General features: G+C 38.5%; 1 protein-coding gene across 1 annotated transcript in view; it reads right to left on the bottom strand.

Annotated features, from left to right (window-relative positions):
• Positions 1–20,355, bottom strand: part of LOC124775645 (piwi-like protein Siwi) — a 299,921-nt gene that overhangs the window by 97,672 nt on the left and 181,894 nt on the right. The window lies entirely within an intron of this gene.

The raw sequence follows: 20,355 nt of genomic DNA, 5'->3' as shown, positions 1-20,355 counted from the left end.
TTCTAACAGTGTTACTGATCTAATGTTACCAGAAGTACCTGTAAAACTATGAAAAAGTGGAAGTTGTTGGCTTTGCAGTTGGTGCCGCCACCGCCCGTCCCTCCCACCCCTCTCTCAAACACACACACACACACACACACACACACACACACACACACACACAAACGTTGAAAGATAATTAACACATCTTGTCTTATTTGCATTTTTTTGCTTGTTAGTAAATGTCTATATTATTGTTAAAGAAAAAAGTTTTCTTGAGTGATGTGATAAATAAGCAACTTTGTTAGTGTGTACTGTAACACTTTCTATTATTTTGTATGTAGTATATTATGTCTATATCTGTATGTTCCATTTTCTTTAAAATATTTCACATAAAATTTACATATACATTTGGACAAAATTCATACAATATTTACAAGGGGCACTCAATAACTAATGCAACTTTTTTTTCCGTCAGCCATTTTTAATTGGAAAATGTGGAATTTGTCAGGGTACATTGTGGAACATCCTTGTTTCAGACACTATAGTCTCACAAAGTTTCAGTACATGACGGCACCATACATAGCCTTCAAAATGAGATCTGCAAATTGGATCTGCAAAAGAGGTGCATTCCAAGTAGAGATCTGTTGAGTTTCTTTTGGCAGAAAACCAGAGCACTGTAAATAATTATAGAATGTCTATGAAGACCTGGCAGTGAACAATGACATGGTGAGTTGGGGAGTGACATGTCTGTCACCATTGCAACAACGCCACAAACACCTAGTCTGATCTCCTGTGTGCTAGCTGACCGCACAAAGCTTTGACCCCTGCAATTTTGGAACACATGGACACTCCCATTCGAGGTGACTAACAGCTTAAAATCAAACACCTCACTGCAGAACTGAACATCTCTGTTGGTAGTGCTGCCACACTTGTCCAAGAGTTGTGTTACTAGCCACCTAGCAGAAGACCATAAAGAGCAATGAAGAACCCTCTGTGAGGCATTGCTTGTACATTACAATGCTGATCATGAGTTTTTTGTTGAGCATCATTATAGGCAATGAAACATGAGTTCATCACTTCGAACCACTAACAAAATGGCAATCCGTTGCGTGGCACCACACCATCTCTCCTCTACAGGAAAAGTTTGGAACTGGACCCTCAGCCGGTGAAGTGATGGCTATGCACTCCACAGGAAGCAGTGTATCATTTATGTGGAGGTTATTGAAGTAGTAAGATGTTGGCTCTGATGTCAACCAGTAGAGTGGTACCATAGGGGTATACAGGACCTCTATGTTGTAAAGTTGTCCTCACTGTACTGGATATGAATGGATAAATAAATAAAAAAATTTATAAGAGATGAGGGGAACAGTAGTTTGGATTTCATGTGGAATGGTCAATGCTATCAAGTAACATCAAAGAAGTTTGACTAGTTTGCAGATGCAGGTAAAATATGAATTTTTAGGGCAACAGTGAGTGATCAGTTGGTTTATTCAGAGGGAGCATGCAATTGCACATGAAATCAGTGGATGATTCAGAATTCTCATAGTCAATCGGTAGCATCATTTAGTAGGCTAAATTATTACCTGAACAATTATTAAGGCTGCTGTGAAATTTTATATGTGATAGTGTCTTTTGGAAAATATATACTGCAATGAAACACTTCTTAACTACTAAAATGAGTAGGAAATGTATTACTCATAAACTAATTTGCAGTTATGGTCTTCAGTCTGAAGATTGGTTTTATGCAGCTCTCCATGTTAAGTCTGTCTTCTGCAGGTCTCTTCATCTCTGCATAACTAGTGCACATACATTTATCTGAACCTGCTCACTGTATTCTAGCCATAGCCTCCCTCTATAATTTTTACCTGCCACACTTCCTTCCATTATCAAACCAATGATTCCTTGGAGCTCCAGAATATGTGCTATCAACCGATCCTTTATTTTAGACAGGTTGTGGCACAAATATATTTTTTCTTAGCACTGCATTTAAAAAAGTCCTGTTTTCTTTTTGTCTGAACTGCTCATTGTCCACATTTCACTTCTGTGCAAGGCAATGTTCCATCAAATACCACAAAGCCTCCCTGACACTTCAATTTACATTCAATATCAACAAAATACTCCTTTTTTCTTGCTGTTACCAGTTTGCATACCATACTGCTCCCATCATCAGTTACTTTGCTGCCCAAATTGCAAGACTCATCCATTACTTATAGTGACTCCTTTCTCAATCTAATCCTCTCCAAATTTCAAAACTAATCCACTACTTACATTGTCTCATTTCTCAATCTCATTCTATCACCATCACCTGATTTAACCTGACCACACTCCACTACTATGCCTTTGTGTCTCCTACCTACAATTTTTTTTTTTTTTTTTTTTTTTTTTTTTTTTTTTTTTTTTTTTTTTTTTTTTTTTTTTTTTAGAGAAGTTATAGATAACTTTGTTGTTGTTGTTGTGGTCTTCAGTCCTGAGACTGGTTTGATGCAGCTCTCCATGCTACTCTATCCAGTGCAAGCTTCTTCATCTCCCAGTACCTACTGCAACCTACATCCTTCTGAATCTGCTTAGTGTATTCATCTCTTGGTCTCCCTCTACGATTTTTACCCTCCACGCTGCCCTCCAATGCTAAATTTGTGATCCCATGATGCCTCAAAACATGTCCTACCAACCGATCCCTTCTTCTAGTCAAGTTGTGCCACAAACTTCTCTTCTCCCCAATCCTATTCAATACCTACTCATTAGTTACGTGATCTACCCATCAAATCTTCAGCATTCTTCTGTAGCACCACATTTTGAAAGCTTCTATTCTCTTCTTGTACAAAGTATTTATTGTCCATGTTTCACTTCCATACATGGCTACACTCCATACAAATACTTTCAGAAACGACTTCCTGACACTTAAATCTATACTCGATGTTAACAAATTTCTCTTCTTCAGAAACGATTTCCTTGCCATTGCCAGTCTACATCTCATATCCTCTCTACTTCGACCATCATCAGTTATTTTGCTCCCCAGATAGCAAAACTCCTTTACTACTTTAAGTGTCTCATTTCCTAATCTAATTCCCTCAGCATCACCCGATTTAATTTGACTACATTCCATTATCCTCGTTTTGCTTTTGTTGATGTTCATCTTATATCCTCCTTTCAAGACACTGTCCATGTCCTTTGCTGTCTCTGACAGAATTACAATGTCATCGGCAAACCTCAAAGTTTTTACTTCTTCTCCATGAATTTTAATACCTACTCCGAATTTTTCTTTTGTTTCCTTTACTGCTTGCTCAATATACAGATTGAATAACATCGGGGAGAGGCTACAACCCTGTCTCACTCCTTTCCCAACCACTGCTTCCCTTTCATGCCCCTCGACTCATAACTGCCATCTGGTTTCTGTACAAATTGTAAATAGCCTTTCGCTCCCTGTATTTTACCCCTGCCACCTTCAGAATTTGAAAGAGAGTATTCCAGTTAACATTGTCAAAAGCTTTCTCTAAGTCTACAAATGCTTCTAAGATAAGTCATAAGGTTAGTATTGCCTCGCGTGTTCCAACATTTCTATGGAATCCAAACTGATCTTCCCCGAGGTCGGCTTCTACCAGTTTTTCCATTCGTCTGTAAAGAATTCGCGTTAGTATTTTGCAGCTGTGACTTATTAAACTGATAGTTCTGTAATTTTCACATCTGTCAACACCTGCTTTCTTTGGGATAGGAATAATTATATTCTTCTTGAAGTCTGAGGGTATTTCGCCTGTCTCATACATCTTGCTCACCAGATGGTAGAGTTTTGTCATGACTGGCTCTCTCAAGGCCATCAGTAGTTCTAATGGAATGTTGTCTACTCCCGGGGCCTTGTTTCGACTCAGGTCTTTCAGTGCTCTGTCAAACTCTTCACGCAGTATCTTATCTCCCATTTCATCTTCGTCTACATCCTCTTCCTTTTCCATAATACTGTCCTCAAGTACATCACCCTTGTATCAACCCTCTATATACTCCTTCCACCTTTCTGCTTTCCCTTGTTTGCTTAGAACTGGGTTGCCATCTGAGCTCTTGATAATCATACAATTGGTTCTCTTCTCTCCAAAGGTCTCTTTAATTTTCCCGTAGGCAGTATTTATCTTACCCCTAGTGAGACAAACCTCTACATCCTTACATTTGTCCTCTAGCCATCCCTGCTTAGCCATTTTGCACTTCCTGTCGCTCTCATTTTTGAGACGTTTGTATTCCTTTTTGCCTGCTTCATTCACTGCATTTTTATATTTTCTCCTTTCATCAATTAAATTCAATATTTCTTCTGTTACCCAAGGATTTCTATTAGCCCACGCCTTTTTACCTACTTGATCGTCTGCTGCCTTCACTACTTCATCCCTCAGAGCTACCCATTCTTCTTCTACTGTATTTCTTTGCCCCATTCCTGTCAATTGTTCCCTTACGCTCTCCCTGAAACTCTGTACAACCTCTGGCTCTTTCAGTTTATCCAGGTCCCATCTCCTTAAATTCCCACCTTTTTGCAGTTTCTTCAGTTTCAATCTGCAGTTCATAACCTATAGATTGTGGTCAGAATCCACATCTGCCCCTGGAAATGTCTTACAATTTAAAACCTGGTTCCTAAATCTCTGTCTTACCATTATGTAATCTATCTGATACCTTTTAGTATCTCCAGGATTCTTCGAGGTATACAGCCTTCTTTTTATGATTCTTGAACCAAGTGTTAGCTATGATTAAGTTATGCTCTGTGCAAAATTCTACAAGGCGGCTTCCTCTTTCACTTCTTCCCCCCAATCCATATTCACCTACTATGTTTCTTTCTCTCCCTTTTCCTACTGACGAATTGCAGTCACCCATGACTATTAAATTTTTGTCTCCCTTCACTACCTGAATAATTTCTTTTATCTCATCATACATTTCATCTATTTCTTCATCATCTGCAGAGCTAGTTGGCATATAAACTTGTACTACTGTAGTAGGCATGGGCTTCGTGTCTCTCTTGGCCACAATAATGTGTTCACTATGCTGTTTGTAGTAGCTAACCCGCACTCCTATTTTTTTATTCATTATTAAACCTACTCCTGCATTACCCCTATTTGATTTTGTATTTATAACCCTGTAATCACCTGACCAAAAGTCTTGTTCCTCCTGCCACCGACCTTCACTATTCCCCACTATATCTAACTTTAACCTATCCATTTCCCTTTTTAAATTTTCTGACCTACCTGCCCGATTAAGGGATCTGACATTCCACGCTCCGATCCGTAGAACGCGTTTTCTTTCTCCTGATAATGAAGTCCCCTTGAGTAGTCCCCGCCTGGAAATCCGAATGGGGGACTATTGTACCTCTGGAATATTTTACCCAAGAGGACACCATCATCATTTAATCATACAGTAAAGCTGCATGTCCTCGGGAAAAATTACGGCTGTAGTTTCCCCTTGCTTTCAGCCGTTCGCAGTACCAGCACAGCAAGGCCGTTTTGGTTAATGTTACAAGGCCAGATCAGTCAATCATCCAGACTGTTGCCCCTGCAACTACTGAAAAGGCTGCTGCCCCTCTTCAGGAACCACATGTGTGTCTGGCCTCTCAACAGATACCCCTCCGTTGTGGTTGCACCTACGGTACGGCCATCTGTATCGCTGAGGCACGCAAGCCTCCCCACTGACGGCAAGGTCCATGGTTCATGGGGGGATAGATAACTTATCACTTCATAAACTTTACCTCTGCAATCTTCAGAATTTCAAGGACTGTATTTCAATCAAAAATGACTTCTGTAAATCTACAAATACTATAAATGTAGGTTTGCCTTTCTTCAGTCCACCTTCTAGGATAAGTCATAGGGCCAGTACTGAATCAAGTGTTCCTTCAACACTCTGGAATCCAAACCCATCTTCCCCTACATAATCAGCTTCTACAACTTTTTTTCCATTTTTCTGCAAATAACTCACGTCATTATCTCGCAATGATGCAACCATAACTTATTTAACTCATAGTTTGCTAACGTCTCAACAAAAATAATAGATTTCTAAATATATAATTGAATGCATAAAAAATCTACTCATCAAGTGGTGACAGGAGAACACATGTATAAAAGTTAAGGAAATGTGCAAGCTTTTGGAGGTAAGGCTTCTTCTTCTTCCAGAAGGGTTGAAGGAGCAGGTAGAAGGATGGAGAAAATTGACTGGTGAGGAAATACGGAGAGTTACAGGACGGTCACCCAGAACTGGATGGGTTGATAGGAAAGACTAACTGTTGGGGACAGCACTGGGGAAAAATAGACAGGTCAGAAAATAAAATATATAGAAAACTAAAAGGGAGTTAAGAAAGGAATGCTGATTCTGAAGAAATTAATGTAAATTAGGACCAGGCAGGTAGAGAGAACCAAGGACATGTTTTAATACCAGTTCCACACCGCACATGAGGTAAGACAGGCAATGAGGTCATGATTGTGAAGTTGTAGAGCATTCTCTCCAACAAAATATTGCATGGTGCCAGTATATACCCTCTGCCTATATCCACTCACCCAAACATGGCAGTATGTATGCTCTGTCTATGTTCCAGATAATAGTGGAGCAGCACAACAGGGCAGAGCAGAGCAGTTGCTGCAGTGCAGCCCTGTGTCCAGGTATAGTTGGGCCAGGGAGGAGCGCAGCAACTAGCAGGCCCGTGTGACTAGCACACTATCCAAGCCAGCTGATTGCAATCTTTCTCAAAGGACTTTAAAGAAACCACTTGGTAAAAAAAAAAATTGTTCTCACACATCATAGCTTTATTCGTCAGCTTTGTGATGAACTACATATCATTTCCTTAAACATCATAGTTACTGTGATATTTCAAAATTAAGTAAGCTACTGCAAAGAAGTTGAATACTTAACAATTAAAAATACAGGTCAATATGAGTCTGCATCTCGTGCACATTATGCCTAATGTTATTATATACCAAATGAAGTTAACAAATTGAATTATTTTTCAAACTTAAGATGGGATCTATAACCCACTCTATTCTCAAGGAAATGGAGTGTATGTAGTGCACTTCATTCCACTTTTGCACCCAAATGATGAAGTGAGAATCAAATATTCAGAACACCATTGTAGCACAAATGGTTGGAGACACCAAAACAAGATTTTGGCAAATGATAACATGCAAAGAGGAGAGTATGCTGCTGCATGGTAAATATGCGTGGCTCCCCTATCTAGTGTGATACAGAAGTACCTACAGATTTTTCCAATGGCATAATGTAATTTTTAACGGTCACCATCAGCTGGTGAAATGAGAATTGTTACAGGTTCCTAGAAACAAGAAGATTTTGAGACATGCCTCTGACATTCGCAATAGGATTCACAAGCACTGTAAAAATTGTGGAGTCAACAACCAAAGTGTATGTGCCTTCTGAAGATGATTATTTATGAAACATGCAGAACTTTCCAAACATGGTAAGTGATACTGACGAAAAAGGCATTCATTTAAAATGACCAGAAAATCTGGTACAATGTTCTATAGTTATAAGCATTTTCATTCAATCGTAGTACAAGCAGTGGCGATACCCAAGGGAAATTTATTATAATAGATTTTGTGGAATATGAGACAGAAAGCAGTAGTGGTAGATTTCATTCTTCTAGTGTATTTCACTTGATACAAGAAGGGGAGCTTAATATACCTCCAGACTTCCCACAACCAAAGATATCAGTTGTACAGGCTTTTGTATTAATTGCGATGAGGCTCATCCATTGTTGACGTGTTTTATCAAGTCTTATCTTCAATGGGTTTTAGATCCAGGGAAAGAATATTTCAACAAACACCTTTCCAGATGATGACAATTATTTTGATGTGTTTTTGGAATAATAAGCACTAAATGGCTCATATTTCTTGATGATATTGTGGGAAGCACATCTGTTCTGCACAATACTGTCACTGACCTAGAAGGATCCCTCAGTCAATGAGCAACATATACAATAGATTCAGTATCCAAAGCAAGGCACTTATCAGACAGGCCAAAACTTTAACAGATCTTTAGATGATGCGGTCCAAATGAAAGACAGTTTCGCAAACTTTTCTCACATAATAAAACATGAATTTCACGTCTTTGTTGGTTGTGCTATTTCAATCTTATTGTTTAAATACAACAAAAGAAATAAGATATTAAGGAAATGTACTCTGTACTTGTAGTCTTGTAATTCTGCTCCAGTCTAATCACATAACTTGTCCAACATGAATCAGTTGTGACGATTCTTTTCTCACTGGTCCCGTAATGTTGCTGCTACCTGCAGCAACAGCCGAACAGTGCCAGCGTTGTCCGATTACAACCTGAGTCACTCAACAATCTGGTCATTGCTCTCAGAAACAAACCTGATTGATTCCCTCATTGCCAATCTGTTCCGCACTGCTCTCCTTGCACTAGCACTATAAACACATGCATTGAGCTGTATTGGTTTGCTTAGCCAGCACTGCTCTGCTTGACGTGTTGCACTGCTCTGCTTGGTATGCTGTTCCAACCCACTATAATCGTAGTCTACACCCACTCATTCTAGCTGATGACTTGGTTGTAGTCATATCAATGTAGAAGGCTGAACAGCGTTTACATAACAGCTGGTACACAACCAGCCTAACATTTTGCCCACCACACCACTAATAGCTTTTCATCACCTACGCCCCTCCCCCAATCTCTCAAATATCCTGGTCAGACTCTATGCTCCTTCTACACCCATTTTCCTACCCAGCAGTCTACTGTAAGATTTGCCCTCAGCACCGTCCTACCACCACCTATACCAGCCTGTAATTAGAAAAAACAAATGCTATCAAAGGTACAGCCATCTATGAAATGACACGTCATGTACACTTTCTACTTTTGATACGACTACCACCAAGTTTTCAGTTAGGATGAATGGGCATAAAAAGAGAGTTTACACTGGCAACACACATACCCTATTACAAAGCATGCTTTACAACATGACAGTCATGACCTCGGTCCCTGTTTCATACAGATTCACCTGGATTCTCCCCCGACAACATTTTTTCAAAACTCCACAGGTGGGACCTGGCAATGCAACATGTCCTTGGTTCTCACCACTCACCTGGCCTTAATTTACATAAATTTGTTTGGTCTCAGCATTTCTTCTCAATAACTATTCCTTTCTTCAACAATCAGTCTTTCCTTGTCACTCCACCTGGTATGTCTCCCCTGACCTGGGGTTCTGGGCAACTTTTCTGTAACTCTCCCTATGTCCTAAATCTCGCCAGTCCTTTTCCTTCATCCCTCTTCATGCCAGTTCAACTCTTCAGTCAGAAGGAGCCACTGGCTTGGAAAGCTTGCAAATTCACATAACTTTCATATATTTTTTTCTCCTGCTGCCACTTGGTGAGTACGTTTCTTTATCTACACAATTATATTGTAGCTTGGTAATATTCACATGTCAGCATCATTCCATTTTGAAAGAGGAATTACTAATTTTTTTCTTTTTTTCCGTTATTACTGGCTATCCCATTGATCTCAGTACTTCCAAGGGAATTTTGTTTGGTGCAGGGGTCTTATTTTGACTTAGATCTTTCAGGGCTCGTCTCAAAAGATCTTATCTACCATCTTATCTTCACATATTTCCTCTTCTCATTTTATAAAAGTGTCTTCAAGATTTTGCTCCTCGTGTAGACCCTCTACCTGTCGACCTTTCCTTCTTTGCTTAGTAGAGGCTTGCCATCATAGTCTTTAATACTCATGCAGATGCTTCTCTTTCCTAGAAAGGTTTCATTAATTTTTCTATGGGCTGTATCCATATTTTCTTTAGTGATGCATGCTGCATCATTGTTCGTAACTGTACAGTTCACGACACACCTGCAAAACACGGATGGGCCTTGCTTGATTACTTGTGCTCCCACTTTACTGCTTGTAATAACTTGTATATAATTGATGGCCTTATAAACTGGTGGCTGAGAAAGCCTGATGCTCTTCCTATAGGGTGGCATCTCCATTTCCTGTCCAATGCTGTTGCATGTGTAGCTGCACGATGACCGATGGTGTCTTTCCAGATTCATTGCTTATGTAGTCTTGTGACAGCCTTCAGTCTTATTAGCTTCCACCTAGACTGGATGCAGAATAAAATCATGCACGACTCTAAGTAAAACTAGAGTCGTGCAAGCACCACACCCAAAGTGATGTCAGCGCAGTACTGCACACGCGCAGATCAGGCGCTGAAACTCACAGAGATGCAAAGAGGTGCCTCACACAGAGCACATCCCAAGGTCCCACTGAGAGCTACAACACCCAGAACAATCACTTCTCGGCTTTTGGCAAGATCAATGTGTGCGTTTTTTTTGTTTTTTTCTCTAATATCACATCCTTGAATTTCTAGTTTAAGCATTCTTGCTTTGCCAAATTCCCTCTTCCTTTAAATCTCAGGTTTTAGATTTTTGTTTTTCCTTTTGTCTGCTTCATTTGGTGTTTGTACTTTTATTTTCTCCTTTTTTCAATTAGCTTCAATGATTTCTACTGGATCTTGTCTTTTTTACTATTCGACCCTTTGCTTCCTTCACTATTTCATCTCTCAAAGCCAGCATTTAGTTTGCTATTACCTACTGCTCCATTTGAAACTTTCAAAAATATCTGTTTTTTTTTTTTTTAATTTATCTGGATACAATGTTCTTATTTTGCTATCTTTCCGCAATTTCTCCTGTTTGCATCTGCTGTTCACAACCACTAAATTATAGTCAAAAACCACATCTGACCTTGGAAATGTTTTTTGGTCTAAAATATGGTTTCAAAAGCCGTTTTTACTATTATATAATTTATCAGAAATCTTCCAATATCTTCTGGTATCTTCCACATACACAACCTTCTCTCAGCATTTTTACACCAAGTATTAGCAATGATTAAGTTGCACTTTCTGCAATATTTAACCAGGAGGCTCCTTTCATTCGTTTTCCCCAGTCCATGTTCAGCTACTATTTTTCCTTCCCCTCCTTTTCTTACTATCGAAGTTCAAGTTTCCCCTCATATCTCTTCATATATTTTTCCAATCTCTTTCATCATCTGTGGAGCTAGCAGTCATATGAACTTGTACTGCTGTGATAAATGTTGGATTCATGCCTATCTTGACAAATACAATGCATTCAATATGCTGCTTGTAGTAGCTTACTTGGATTCCTACATTCTTATTCATTATGAGGCTTCCTTCTGCATTAACCCTATTTCATTCTGTCTAGACTGGCCAGGTCAGACATGCCAAGGGTGCATAGTCTGACTTTGCTGAAAGTCTGTGTTGTATGCAGAATTTAGGAAATGTTCCTCGTAAAATACTGGTCTAAAAGCAAACAAAACACAATTTTAAATTCCATTTACGACTGTCTGCACAATCAGAGACATGATGGAACATACTAGGAATTTTTGAAACAAGAATATAGAGAAATCAGTATCTGGAAGTGTCACACAAAGAACCCTACACTGTATGCTGGCTGGCACAATGCCTACCATGGAAAGAACATAGTCACCTTAGTAGCACAGCAATATAAGATAGCAGAGCATGCACAACAAAAGTTTGCACGAACTGAAGCACAGTAGAAACAACTGGAGACCAGAGGAAAGACTTGTGGAGGAAGCGAGAATAAACAAAATTACCACCAGGAACATACGTGAGATAATTACGGTTCATTTAATTGCAGAAAATAATATGGAACAATGTGGAATGATATGAGTGGGTGCAGGGGAGATCAATCAAATGTTTACAGGCTTGTGTAAAATGTGACAGAGGTGAAGAGACGTGATTACATAGACAAATATTATACAATGGAAGAAGAGGCAGAAGAAGATGGTTTGAATCTCAACGACAAAGTGATGGAATGTAGTGTAGGTCAGCACGTAGAATTAGTTGTGTCCACTAAAGAATCAGTAAATTCTATGAACAGTGTTTAATATAATGTGTTTAATGTGTGTGTCATTGTGTTGTATGTGTAGTGACATTGAAAATTAGATTGCCAGTTTTATGATCGGTGAAAACTTTTTATTATTTGGCACCACAACACAAGTATAGTTCTGGAAACTGTTACAGTGTCAGAACGTTGCTCTTTGCTCTTACTGCTTCATGTGGTCTGTGCCACACTCAAACCCTACTTTCAGCTCTTACCAACAGAAATCAGGACTCATCTGATCAGGTCACAGTTTTCCAGTTATCTTGGGTCCAACCAATATGTCCATGAGCGCAGGAGAGACACTGCAGGTGATGTGCTATTAGCAAAGGTACTAATGTCAGACATCTGTTGCCATAGCCCATCAATGCCAAATTTCACAGTGCTGTTCTAACAGATACGCTCATTGTACGTTCCACATGGATTTCTATGGTTGTATTATGCAGTAATGCTTGTCTGTTAGCACTGATGACTCTATACAAAATCTGCTACTTTCGTTCATTAAGTAAAAACTGTTGGCACTGTGTTGTCCGTGGTAAGAGGTAATGCCTGAAATTTGGTATTCTTGGCACACTCTTGACACTGTGGATCTCAGAATACTGAGTTCCCTAATGAATGCTTAAATGAGATGTCCCATGCATATAGCTCCAACTGCCATTCCCTGTTGTAAGTCTGTTAATTCCTTCCGTGCAGCTATAATCACGTCAGACACCTTTTTCACATGAAGAGCTGAGTACAAATGACAGCTTCACCAACGCACTGCCCTTTTATATCTTGTGTACCTTGTTTATGTGCAGATCACAATCCCATGACTTTTGTCACCTCACCTTAGTGAATGTCCTTTAATGGTTCAATGTACTACATTAAAGTTAATCATCCTGACCATAGAACATTTTTTGGATGTCCAAACTAATGGTTATTTGAACTACATTACATTTGATGAGCTTATGAAATATATTTGAAGTAGGTAGAAGTCATACATCATTGGGGTATTCAGAAGTATTTTTGTGACATTGAGCTGAAAACAGCAATGTATTATTTACATGATGACAATCTTGCAACTTCACTGTTTTTGCACAACCTGAGGCCACTGCATCTGTTTATTTATCTGCACATGCCTTCCAATAGTGAAGTATGATCTTACTCATAAAAAAAACTGATGATACGGGTGAGCACTATGGTAGATGGATGTAAGTGGAATACATTAAGTAGCTTTGTGGCATAATTTAATAGATACTAAGAAAATCTGTGCAATATGATATTTTTGTTGATGCCTTGTCTATGGTATGTCCAGACTGATTCTATTTTGTGTCATACATCTATGTACCATGAATAAAAACTGAAATGTAACAGATTGCTTCAAAACAGTAATGTTCAATTTATTGGGCTTTTGATGGATGATGAATGCAATTACTGTTCAAATGGCAAAATATATGTTTTGTATGATACAATTGTAACTGAATGAGTTTCAGATTTTTTTCCTTTACTTGTACTGTGAAACCTTGCTGCCTGCCAAATTTCACGATTATAGGTCAGTGGGAAGCACCTTATGTGTTTTGATGAGAGAGTTTTCAAGAACGAAAATAGGTGACATAAAGGACCATATCTTTTGATTCAAGAGACTTAGCAGCTTAAAATTTTTAGATCTCCAAGTAACCACAGACTTTAATAGGACCCATAAATTTGAAATATCTACACATTCCTGAGAAAAAGGTTTCTTAAACAGTTGGACAGACAGACAGATGGACAACAAAGCAATCCTATAAGGGTTCTGTTTTGACAGACTGAGGCACAGAACACTAAAAATGAATATTTAAATAACAAACTCCCAAAAAACAGAATGTATAGTAAGTAACTGTATAAAAATGTAATTTAAAAAGAACTCTGTAGTTGGAATTACACCATCCTACGATGGATGATACACATAACTTAAAAATGAAACATTGGAAATTCCAGGCTGGAATAACAACAAAACGAAAAAGACAATCTCTATTCACCTCACAGAAGAAGTGCGAGTCACAGACAAGCACAGTGAAAAAGACAGGTGATCTTCCATGCTTTTTCTCTCCAGTCACTTACACCTCCCACACACCCATTGTCTGGCCAGAAAGGAACACACCTCTCATGATTTGGTCCATCCAGGACTGGAAAAAATTAATCAAATTCTCCACTAGGGTTTCAACTACCTCTCATCATGCTCAGAAATCAGGAATATCCTACCCACTATCCTCCACATTTTCATAAGATATGAGTTTGGAAGTTTTACATGGAGTGGTCGGGCAACAGTGAGTTATTAATAGGTTTATTTTCAGTACAGTGCTATTCCATTATCAGACAAACCTACACAATATCCTTGCCCATCCCCCTCCATCCAATCAACGATGATTACCAAAGTATAAAGGCGAACTAAAACAAGCAGAGAGATACATATATTCAGTAAACTAGATAAAAAATCAGTAATGTCATATTTATACTTGATCATGCACTGGATAGATATGTAGCCAGCAGAAAAGTTCACAATGGGAGGGAACCTCCCTGGTATACAGTCACTGTATAGAAGCTTCTAAAGAAACAGAGATTACTGCATAGTAGGTGTAAAACAAAGTGTAGGGCTATAGATAGAGAGATGCTGAATGCAACCATGTTTGGCTGTCAAGAGAGCAATGTGTGATGCCTTCAATGACTACCATAGCAGAATATTGTCAAATGATGTTTCACAAAATCTGATAGTACGTAAAGGCTGTTAGTGGCACCAAAGTTAGTACAAAGTCACTAGCAAATGAGACAGGAACTGAAATTGAGCTGAAATGCTTAACTCCGTTTTCAAATGTTCCTTTGCAAAGGAAAACCCAGGAGAATTACCAAATTTAATCCTTGTACCACTGAATAGATGAATGAAGTAAGAATTAGTGTCAGCGGTGTTGAAAAACAGCTGAAATTGTTGAAAGCAAACAAAGCTCCATGCCCCAATTGAGACCCTGTTAGATTCTATACTGAATTAGGTCCTCTTCTAACTATAGTCTGTCATAGGTCTCTTGAACAAAAAACTGTACCTAATTCTCGGAAAAAGGCACACGTCACATCCATCTACAAGAAGGGTAATAAAAGTGATCCACAAAACTACTGTCCAATATCCCTGACATTGATTTGTTGCAGAATTTAGAACATATCCCGAGTTCGAACATAAATGAGGTATCTTGAATAGAACGACCACCTCAGTGCAATGCTGCATGAATTTCAAAAACATCAACCATGTGAAACCCAACATGCACTTCTCTCACATGACATACTGAAAGTTTCAGATCAAGGCAACCGTGTAGGTGCAGTGTTTCTTGATTTCTGAAAAGCATATGACTAAGTAACACACCTATGCTTATTGTCAAAAGTATGATCATATGGGGTATCAAGTGAAATTTGTGACCAGATTGAGGACCTTTTGTTAGGAAGGACACAGCATGTTATCTTGTATGGAGAGTCATCGTCAGATGCAGAAGCAACTTCGGCTGTACCCCAGGAAAGTGTGTTGGGACCCTCACTGTTCATGTTGAACATTAATGACTTGCACAGACAATATTAATAGTAAAATCAGGGTTTTTGCTGATGATAAAGTTTTCTATAATGTACTATTTGTGAGAAGCTGCTTGAATATTCAGTAAGACGTTGATAAGATTTCAACGTGGCGCAGTGATTGGCGACTTGCTCTAAATGTTAAGAAATGAAAAATTTTGCATGTCACAAAATGAAAACACATATTATCCTATGATTATAATATTAATGAGTCACTGCTGGAATTGGACAATTCATACGAACACCTTGCTTAAACACTTTGTAGGGATATGAAATGGAATGATCACATAAGTTCAGTCATTGTTAAAGCAGGTGGAAGAAACTTGGGGAAGTGCAGTCAGTCTACAAAAGAGATTGTTCACATATTATTTGTGTGACCCATCATAGAATACTGCTATACTGCTCAAGTTTGTGGGACTCATATCAGACAGTACTAACAGGGGATATTCAACATATACAGAGAAGGGCAGCACGGATGGTCACAAGTTTGTTTAACCTGTGTGAGAGTGTCACAGAGATACTGAAGGAAATGAACTGGAAAATTCTTGAAGATAGACATAAACTATCATGACAAAGTCTGTTAACAAAGTTTCATGAACAAGCTTTGAATGATTACTCTAGGGATATACTATAACCTCCCACCTATTGCTCACACAGGGATTGTGAGGGTAAGATTATAATAATTGCTGTATGCATAGAGGCATTCAAACAATCATTCCTGCCATGCTCCATATGTGAATGGAACAGGAAGAAACCCTAATAACTGGTACAGTACACCTCACAGTGGCTTGCAGAGTATAGATATAGATGCAGACTGAAAGCTTTGGATCGAGGCAGGCAGGTTGATGCAGTATTTCTTGATTGCAAAAAGCATTTGACTCAGTGCCACACTACACTTACTGTTAAAACTATGATCATATGGAGTATCAAGTGAAATATGTGACTGGATTGAGGATGTTTTGGTAGGAAGAATGCAGCATGTTATCCTGGATGGAGAGTTATCGTCAAATGTAGAAGTAAATTCAGATGTTCCCCATGGAAGTGTGTTGGGATCTTTACTGTTCATGTTGTATATTAATGACCTTGCAGACAATATTAATAGTAATGTCAGACTATTTGTGAATGATGCAGTTACCTATACTGACATACTATCTACGAGAAGCTGTATAAATATTCAGTCAGATATTGATATGATTTCACAATGGTGCAGATACTGGCAACTTGCTCTAAATGTTCAGCAATGGAAAATTGTGTACTTCACAAAATGAAAAAAAAAGTAATATCCTATGACTGCTGAAATTGTAACTCATACAAGTACCTGGGAGTAACATTTTGCAGGGATATGGAACAGAATTATCACATAGGCTCATTGTGGGTAATGCAGCTGGTAAACTTTGGTTTATTGGTAGAATACTGGGGAAGTGCAATCAGTCTACAAAGGAGGTTGTTCACAAATCACCTGTGTGACCATTTCTAGAATATTGCTCAAGTGTGTGGGACCTGTACACAATAGGACTGACAGGGAATATTGAATCTACACAGAGAAGGCAGAATGAATGGTTACAGGTTTGTTTGATTTGTAGGAAATGTCACAGAAACACTGAAGTAACTGAACTGGAAGACTCTTAAAGATAGACAAAGTATCCTGGGAAAGTCTATTAACTAAGTTTCAAGAACCAGCTCTAAATGATGACTCTAGGAACATATTGCAATCCATGCATATCACTCACATAGGGTAATGAGGATAAGATTAGAACAATTATCATGCACACAGAGGGATTCAGACAAACGTTCTTCCCGCACTCCATATGTGAATGGACAGGAAAAAACCCTGGTGTACCCTCTGCCATATACCTCACAGTGGTTTGCAGATGTAGGTGTAGAAAGTTATACACAGTCTTGTGACTTGGTTGACTGTGCTACTTCCCTCAGCCACTACATTGTCTTCCTGCAGTGCACAATTAACAGATTTTGAACCACTTTTGCACACAGCAAGTCAGAATTTACTTAAGGTCAAATTAAATAAAATAATAGTTTCAGTATTCTAGATAATGGGGATTTTTCACACAAGTACAAAAGGGACAACTGTCCAGAGAGTAGAAAACACTGGAGGTTCAAAAACAAAAAGGAAAGAAAATTTAAAATGAAACAAGAAGAGAAGAACATAAGTAAATGATAATATGCCTATTTAAATAAAACTATTCATAAACATGTTTCAGAGTATATGAGAAGATACAGTGAAAATTTTACTAGAGTAACACTTGGAAACAACACAAAAGTGAAGAAAACAAAAATTATGCTGGGTAGAAATGAAATTTCATCAAATGTCAGAAGACAAAGATTTTATACTACAGATGGGTAATACACGCACTCCATGATTTTTTTTAAGTTCAAGAGATTGATAAGAAAAACAAACTAAAGAACTAGTGAAATTCTCAGAGTAATGCTAGATGAGGTCTGTACAGCCATTTAAGGTATGAAAAATGCAACATAACAAGAGAGAATGCCTCAGCTGAAATGATTAAATCTGGAGTAACACAACAGGAACTTGCAAAATTGTTTACAAAATATTTGTGAAAAAAGAATGCTTTCTGTGTATTTTATTTCATATTCTAGGCCAAAACATGTTGTTGTTGAAGATCTGTGTAATATAAGATGTGATCTACACAGAACACTGAACTGAAAAAGGTACAGTTGGATTGCACACCAGTGTTTAAAATTTGTATGCTTTGATGATAAGAAGGAGACACAAAAAAGGGATGGAAAACACTCCTTACCTCTCAGTCTCCTATCTGTAGTTTCAAAGATATCCACGGAAATTATCACTCACTGAGCACAAAAGAGCACTGAGGTTTAACCTATAACATAAAATGGCTTCCAACGTGGATATAGCACAATGGGCCACTTGTAAACTAAGGACATAATTATACTTGGAGCAAAAGGTTCTGATCATCACTTTGTCTGGGATTCAGAGATTTTAAGAAAACTTTGAATTAAGCTTCCACAAAATGTACACTAAAAGCACTTGAGAATTAAGCACTGATTGAACCCTCATTAATACACTGACAGGAAAAAAACAACAACACCAAAAAAAAATAATTAATGCAGAGTAAAGAAATTTTGGTAATACGTATGTCTAGGTAACATATGTATGTGATTAATATTGCAGTATCACAGATTAATGTAAGCACAAAATAATCCATTTCAAATACGAAATTGTGTTACATTAACTACCAGTGTAACCACCAGAATGTCAGATGCAAACATGCATCGTGTAGTACAGGTGTCGGATGTCTGTTTGTGGAATGAAGTTCCATATCTGTTGTACTTGGTCAATCAATACGGGGTCAGTAAATGCTGATTGTGGATGATGCTAGAATTGTTCCCCTACGATGTCTAATATGTGCTTGATTGCAGACAGATCAGGTGATCAAGCAACTCAAGGCAACAAGTCAATACACTATAGAATGTCAGGTTATAACAGTGATATGTGGGTGAGTGTTATCATATTGGAAAACAAACCCTGGAATCCTGTTCACGAATGGCGGCACAACATTTTGAATCACCTGATTGACATAAAAATTTTTAGGCAGGGTGTGAGAGACAACCAACGAAGTGTTCTTGCTGTCATACGAAATCATACTGCAGACCCTAATTGCAGGTGTAGGTCTCGTGCATCTAGCACACAGAAAAACTGGTTGCAGGCTCTCAACTGGTGTCCTCCTAACCAACACATGACCACTGCTGCCACTGAGGCAGAATCAGCTTTCATGAGAAAACATAACAGACCTCCACCCCAAACCTCCAATGAGCTCTCACTTGACCCCACTGAAGTTGCAAATGTCGGTGGTTTGGGCTCAGTGGAATGAACGCTACAGTGTCTGGCTCACAGTTGTTCTTGAAGTAAACAATTTGTAACAGTTTGTTGTGTCACTGTGGTCCCAACTGATGTTCAAATTGCTGCTCTGCTGCAGATTCAGTATGACACATGAGACATGTGCCAAACATGATGGTCTTGCCTCTCAGTAGTGCCACGTTGCTGTCTGAAGCCTGGTCCTCTTGTGACTATGAATTCTCGTAATCACTGCTGCCAGCTATCATCTACAGTGGCTACATTCCTGCCAAGTCTTCCTGCAATATCACAGAAGGAACATCCAGCTTCTCATAGGCCTATTACATGACCTCACTCAAACTCAGTATGATGTTGATAACAGTGTGTTTGACACCCTAAGGCATTCTTGACTAACATCAACATCCAATCTCTAAGGTAACTAATGCTCACAACTGTTACATCATTTATTTGAATCAAACCAGATTTGTATCCCCATTGTGCCGCTAATAGGACCACTCTTAAAGGACTGGCTCAAAACTTAAATAGACATAATCTTTCAGATTTAGAAACACGCCTGTCAACTTTTCTTTATGTTGCACAACTCCTTCGTAGTGTTGCAGTTTTTTCCCCATCAGTGTATACGGAAGAAAATGGACATCAGTGCTTTCATTATACTTCATTTAGACTAGTGGAAAATTCAAAATTTGGAAAGGAGTCAGGATGGAGACTCACTTTGCCCCTAAATTATTCTCAGCTGCCTCACACAAAGGCTTCTGATCCATAAATTGGAGAAGAAGAATGGATTCCTGTTACAGGAATATGCCAAAACCACCTTCAGTTTGCTGGTGATTTCTTCTGATTGCCTCTAGTACAATAAACAACTAATGGGAATATATAATGGATCCAGTTTGACAACACCCACAAAAATCAATTACAGTATGAAAAATATGTAATAAAACCACCGAAAATAAACTGGCTCAAATTAGCATTGACTATTTATATGATAACTATTATAGAACTTATGGCTACCCAGTGAGCAGATGAGACATTCACCTAGGGAACTACTAAAAGAGACAGGAAAACAAGCAACTGGAT

Source organism: Schistocerca piceifrons, chromosome 1 (assembly GCF_021461385.2).
Source record: "Schistocerca piceifrons isolate TAMUIC-IGC-003096 chromosome 1, iqSchPice1.1, whole genome shotgun sequence".
Lineage (NCBI taxonomy): Eukaryota > Metazoa > Arthropoda > Insecta > Orthoptera > Acrididae > Schistocerca > Schistocerca piceifrons.
This window is presented reverse-complemented; position numbering and strand designations above follow the sequence as displayed.